A 7417-nucleotide genomic window follows, 5' to 3' on the forward strand; every position below is an offset into this window, starting at 1 on the left:
TAATTAATAATAATTTATTATATAAAAATATTGGTATGTTCTCTCTTTCCACGCTATTATTTATTTATTTATTTATGTGTGTTCTTTTTCTTCTCAACATCATTTATTTATTTTTTATATATTTATTTATTTATTTATTTAGCTCGCTCTAAGTCAGTCTTCTAAAATGCAAAACTAAATATTATAGAATTTGACTTTGAAAATAAAATAATCGAATAAATTCAAATAATTAGCATAACGAAAGGTTCCGTGATAAGTTATTTAATAAATAATCAATTTTAATTAATTAATGAAAATACTTTTATAATTTAATATTCCGCGTTAGCGTATATTTTATAATATATAAAATATTTCGGCAACGAATTATCGATAACAAGGTGTTCGACTTTGGCAATACAAAAAATAAACAGTAGCGCGCTATGTTAAAGCTTTAATATTAGAATTAACTATATTTCGACCAATGTTTTAATTTTCTCAATCTTTGTTATTAAACAATATACAATTTAATCGAAAATCGATTAAATGATGGAAATCCAAAATATTAAATAATTACTTCGATCGTTGCGATTTTTACGGACAATAATTATTATTATAATATTTAGAGTCACAAATATATTTCATCCGTGTTACTTTATCGTTCTACTTGAAAATCTAAGTGTAATTTGGATTGTGAGAGAACACGAAGTAAATCAATCGAATTATAGACGCAAATAATTAGCATAACGAAAGAATAAATTGTTTAATAAATAATCAATTTTAATCAATAAATTAAAATACTTCATTAATTTAATATATTTCGCGTTAATGTACATTTTATAATATATAAAATATTTTGGCAACGAATTATTGATAACACGGTGTTCGACTTTGGCAATATAAAATATAAACAGTAGCGCGCTATGTTTCGGCTTTGTCTTTGACTCTCGAGTAATAAGATAGTGGTGAGAAACGTTTCGTATTGTATTGTAATTTTTTTACTAAACACGATTACGATTAGTATCGAAACATATAATTTGCTTTAAATATTAATATAAATTAATTAATTAAAAATTAATTCACGACATGAAACTGAATCGCAACTATAAATCTTTATCGAATCGCAATCATTCATTACCGTGATTAAAAATTGAAACAAAATATACATAAAAGGGGATAAGAGACTTAATTATGTTATGAACTTTCGATCATTGATGCTTATTATATTTCATTAACAACATTAGAATTAATTATATTTCGACCAACACCTTAAATTTTAACAATCCTTGTTAATTAAACAATATACAATTTAATCGAGAATCGATTAAATGATAGGAATCCAAAATGTTAAATAATTGCTTCGATCGTTGCGATCTTTACGGACAAAATAATTATTATTTCAATACCTAGAGTCACAAATATATTTCATCGTTCTACTTGAAAATCTAAAAATAATTTGGATTATGAGAGAATACAAAGTAAAACAATCGAATTATAGATGCAAATAAATAGCATAACGAAAGGCTCCGTGATAAATTGTTAAAAAATAATCAATTTAAATCAATAAATTAAAATACTTCTATAATTTAATATTCCGCGCGCGAATATATTATATTACAGAAAATATTTCGGCAACGAGAGAATCAATAGAATTATCAATAACACCGTGTTCGACCTTGATAAACAGTATCGCGCTATTGTTAATACGTTACACGGCTTTATTATCATTCGCACAGTAATCTTGAGCAATAAAGTAGTGACGTTTCATATATTATCAAATTCTTTCTTTACATAGTCGACCCTGGCGATATAAACAGTACCGCGGTAATGTTCTTGACTTACGATCATTCGCTCAGTGGCTCTTGAGCAGTGAAGTAGTGATGTGAGACGTTCCATATATTATCAAATTCTTCCTTTACATAGTCAACCTTGGCGATATAAACAGTACCGCGGTAATGTTCTTGACTTACGATCATTCGCTCAGTGGCTCTTGAGCAGTGAAGTAGTGATGTGAGACGTTCCATATATTATCAAATTCTTCCTTTACATAGTCAACCTTGGCGATATAAACAGTACCGCGGTAATGTTCTTGACTTACGATCATTCGCTCAGTGGCTCTTGAGCAGTGAAGTAGTGATGTGAGACGTTCCATATATTAAATTCTTTCTCTAAACACAATTGCAAGTGCAACGAGGAACTTTTCGTGAATAAGTGTAAGTGCAACGAGGATTAAAGTGCCACGAGAAAAGAGCGAAGGAAGCAAAAGAAAAAAGGAGGTTTTGGAAGTGGATGGATCAATAAGATATGATGTAAGTCATTAATATAAATTAATTATCACATTCATTATTTATTATATTGTTGCGTCCCCGCGTCCCGTCCCGCTGAATGTATTCGTCACCCGTTGAATTCTTTCGAAGAAGATCGTTTTCGCGCGCGTTGTCAAGATATTGTTATAAACAACGACTGTCAGAGAGTCTAAGCCCAGCTATCAAGTTGTGCGGACGCGCGTCTATTTGTGATCCGTTTTACGATTATTCTGAATTCTTGTATGTTACTCGCGATTTATTAAAATTCTTGTGCACCTTAAATCGCGTTATTATTTACGAGTGCACGAGCGTCAGCATATGCCGATTGTGTCGCGCGCGTTCGATATATATCGCGTTCGATATATACCGCGTTCCGCGGACGCGACAATATATAAATTATTTATCAATAATATATATATTCAAAATATACATATTTCTCGTTTTGTTTTATTTCTTTGATTGTGATTTAATAGTGATTTTAAATTGTAACATATGTAATACATATACTTATAAAAAATATTCCATTTTATTTTAAAATAATTAAAACATTTATAAAATTTTTTATTAATTAATATTTTCAGATACTTCTTATATTTTATAAAACATTTCATATTAATATATTTATTTAAATATTTCATATAAATATAGAAATTTTTTTATTTATCATATTTTTAAAAGTTTATATCTATAAGAAATATAAATTATTTTGTAATTACGCAGTTTATAATATTAAAATATATCTATTTAAAAGTAAAAATGTAAAAATTAATTGCGCGCAATAATTAAATTTAAAATCAATTATTTTGAACATTGCTTTGTATAATAGATGTTCTCTTATCCTTTATATTTTTATTTATCGTTTATATTTGCGAATTTAAATTTATGTACTATATTATAAAATAAATTTCAAATTATGTATTATATTATATATAAAATTATATATAATATAACCCTCCCATGGGGTACACCTTGTCGCGGTGGGAGGGCTTAGTACTTGGATGGTGCCTTGTGGTTTATCTTAAATTTTTCTATTTATGATAAATCTTAAGGTGCCTGAATGGGAAGCTAAGTACCCTTTCGCGTCGTCGGTGCCGTCAACGTGCCGCGGACGGCAAGCGCTTCGTTACCGCGTTTTCGCGTTGTAGTATTCTCGCGTCGTCGCGTTTTCGCGGAACTTTTGGACTTTTCATATAAAATCCCAATTTCATTTATTGTCACGAGTCTCTACTTCCGATGCCAACTAACTGGGATGTTTCGAGTTTGCACACGTTGCTATGCAACGTACACTCTTGCTTCGTGCTTCGTCAAGTGATTCGGCCCGAATTAGTTAGAACTCGATCGATTGTTCGGAATGGTCGTCAATGGGTCCCTTCTCTTTGCTCGTCTACAGCCACACGCACTGCGTGTGTTAACCCTCGAGGAGTCGAGTGGATTCCTCTAGGCACGATTTTCGCTCGGTAAAAGGGGTTGCCTCCCTATTTTCTAAATTGCTGAATGTAAGCATTTAAAAAATGTGGGTATCCTCTTCTTTTGCCGTCTACTAGCCTGGTGTAGCATATAGCAACCGCGAGAGGCATAATATGTCCGGGCGGAGCACCTGAAATCGTGCTTAGCGGGTCCAGGTTCGATACGAGATAGGATAATTATGCGCGAAAAAGAGTTGGCGAACTTCATTTTCCTCTATTTCCGTCAATCGTTTCGTCTTCTTTCCGGTTTGGGCTTAGTCCTTGCTCGTTGTATCGTTGCAATCCCGACCGGTTGGCTCCAAATTGATTCTCGTAAGTGAAATGGGATTTTCGCTCGTACCGAAACCGGGAGTGCCGTTCATAGTATATACATATTAAGTATATACATCGCACGATCAAATAGAAAATTTTTTATCGTACCGAAATAGTGCGGGAACCGTTTAGTATCGCGCGTAAAAAAGCGAAAATAGCGATATAAAAATATCGCTCGTGAGTGCGGGAGTGCCGTTAAGTATCGCGCGCCTAAGACTGAGAGGAGGGGCAGGCCTAGGAGAGGCATCAGGCTCTGGCAGAGCAACCTTCTGGTAAGCAATTTATTTATTTGTAATTATATATTAAATATTAAATATATTTATTATAATTTAAATTAAACAATTAATCGCAACAATTAATTTGATGTTTTTATTTATATTTTTTTATTTATATTTAAATAAGAGAGAATTAAAGAAAAAGATTTTTAAATTAAAGTTATAATCTTGTAAAGGTGTAAGCTTTTATAAAGTTATACGAGAATTATTAGTAATGTTTTTTAAAATTTATAGAATTATTTTATTAATCTGCTATTATTATATGCATCGAATATAAAATTCAATGTATACAATAATTTTTGAAATATTAATTATTTTGAACGCTGCTACATTGGAATCTTTTGTATGTTATAGATTGATGCAACAATTTTGATGATCTGAGAGGAGGAGCAGGCCTAGGAGAGGCATCCTGCACCGGCGGAACAACCTGATGGTGAATATTATTATTTATATATTAATTGTTATAAATCGTTAACTTGTTATAAACGAACAATAATTCGATCTTATTATTTAAATGAATTGAAAAGAAAGATTTTTATAAGTCATATAAAATTTTCTATTTAAAAGACAGTTTCAAAAATTTATAAAATTTTTCCATGCATGTTTATCTGCTTATTATTTTACACATCGGATATAAAATTTCGGATATGAAATTTCGCGCGATAAAAATTTTTTAAAATATTAATTGCATTTTGTGAGCATTATTATAAATGAATTTTATATTTGTATGTTACAGACAACTAGCTTCGATAACAACAACTCCGCTGTTGCGCATCAGTGCCGGTGAGTGAAAAAAACTTTTATTTAACTTTAAGGTAACGGATTCGTAGAAATTGCAGATGTAGATGTAGATTGTAGATTGTAGATAAATCCGTTGCCTTAAAATGGATGAGCTAGGATGGAATAAATTAAATAAATTAAATAAAATAATTAAATTTATTACAAATTAATTAAATTAAATAATTTTAATAAGTTCTTTCGAACTTATGTTTTACATCTATTGCGAAAATATATTGAAATATTAATTAAAAAAAGAAGAGATCAAGAAAAGATTTTTTTGTAAAGATTTTGTCTAATTTATTAAATAAAGGACACACCCATTAACAATTATCAATTTTATCAATTTTTGATGTTAATTTATTCTTATAATACGCACTTATTTTCTAATTGCTCATAGCTCATCCATCGTAGAATTTGTTTATAGATATTGTTTTTAAACTTTACTTTAACTTAATATAAAGCCAAATGATTAATTAATTAATTAATTTGTAATATGATAAATACACACATTAATTTTATATTTTATTATAAAATATAATTTATAGAAATTTGTAGTAATTTTGCTTTATTTCAGTTAAAATAAAGTTATATTCAACATTTAACGAACGATCGTGAAATCGAACGATCGCTACTAAATGAGCGTAAATATTTCACGCTCTTTTGCCCTTTATCCGGCAAAAGAAGGAGTAATTATCTCCTTCTTCGATCTCTGATTAGAGATCGAGAAAGAAAGTGGCCAGGATCAACGAAAGGTAGGTTCAACTGGCCTGAAGAGTGCGGTTAGGGCACGCGGTTAGGGCACGCGGTTAGGGCACGTGACTAAAATATATACATGATTAGGTGAAGTGATGATTAGAGATAGGTTCCTCAAATCTCGAATAATTTTAGTTAATCAGGAAGTAGGGTTGTTAAGGCTATTAAGTAAAATCATTAAAATTCTTCTATTAATATTAGGGTTGTTAGGGCTCTTAAGATCATTAGAATTCTGTAATAGTAGGATTGTTAGAGCTATTAAAATTATTAGAATCCTTTAATAATAGGGTTGTTAGGGCTATTAAGTAAGATTCATTCTTTCTTTTAATATTCCAATAATCCTACGGATAAATTAAAATTATTTTTATGAAGTTGAATTTATTTTTAAAAACGTTGTAAAAATAAATATAACATGTTTTAAAAATAAAAATGTTTTAAAAGTGAAATTTAAATTATCAAAATTATCTTCAGAAATATTAAAGAAATTGTATAATTATTAACGTTTAAGAAATCTTAACATGTTATATTTTATTTTATAACTTCAAAATATATGTGTATTAAATCAAATATAATATTAAATCCAAATATTAATGCTATCAATATCAAATTATTATATCGATGTTATTAAATATTTGAATAAATCGAATATTATTATTTGATATTGATAGCATCATAAATTTGTAAATTGTAAATTGTAAATTATAAATAGTTATAATTGTATTTTAATTATAATCTAACATTGATATTTTAATTGTAAAATACAATACAATTATGATTATAATTATATTATATGAAATTGTATTTACGATTGTAAATTCTTATGTAAATTACACGAAAAATTATCGAAAGTATACGTATAATAATTACATAATAGTAATTAACATAATAGTAATTCATTAAATTAAAGTATTTGTTTCTGAAGTATATATTTTTGGAATATTCATAAAAGAGCAACTGTTTGTATTTTCATGTCAAAGAGTCATTAATAAATTCGGAAAATTTTTATATAAAATGTAAAAATTCGATGCTAAATTAATGATTAAATATAAGCATTATAAAATTTGACGGACGCCTTCGTTACAGAATAGCGAGTCAATTATTATAAATTTAATGATATGCTTTCTGTTAGCTTTATTTATTTATGAATTCATATCGCGCGGAACTGAATATTCTTAAAATAAATTATTAAATTATGATTACGAAAATACCGTGTTCTTTCCGCGTTCTCTTCGCGTCCTTATACAAGATTATCATTTTAAAAGAATTTTATCGCTGTCCCTCTCGTCAGATAATATTCCTAAATATTGCTAATTAAATATACAGAATTATCGAATAAGAGTGTGAAGATTCGATGTGATAAGTCAACGATTAAATATTAGCTTCACAAAATTTAACGATCATCTTCGATATTATAGAATCGCGAGTTAATTATTATGAATTTATTAATTTGTGTTTCAGTTACATTTGTACTTATGAATTTCGTATCGAAAAATATTCATAAATATATTAATAAATTACGGTTGCGAAATCACCGTGTTTTTCCCGCGTT

General features: G+C 28.6%; 1 long non-coding RNA gene across 1 annotated transcript; it reads left to right on the forward strand.

The window, feature by feature from the left end:
• Positions 1-3273: 3273 nt before the first annotated feature.
• LOC145961839 (uncharacterized) lies at positions 3274-5238 on the forward strand. The gene is made up of 3 exons (XR_014435720.1): positions 3274-4332; positions 4690-4768; positions 5072-5238. It is a non-coding gene; the product is annotated as an uncharacterized LOC145961839 (long non-coding RNA).
• The last annotated feature ends 2179 nt before the right edge of the window (positions 5239-7417 follow it).

The sequence above is a fragment of the Camponotus vicinus genome, unplaced genomic scaffold, assembly GCF_025532165.1.
Source record: "Camponotus vicinus isolate PSW18456_S1 unplaced genomic scaffold, iyCamVici1.0 SCAF_11, whole genome shotgun sequence".
NCBI lineage: Eukaryota > Metazoa > Arthropoda > Insecta > Hymenoptera > Formicidae > Camponotus > Camponotus vicinus.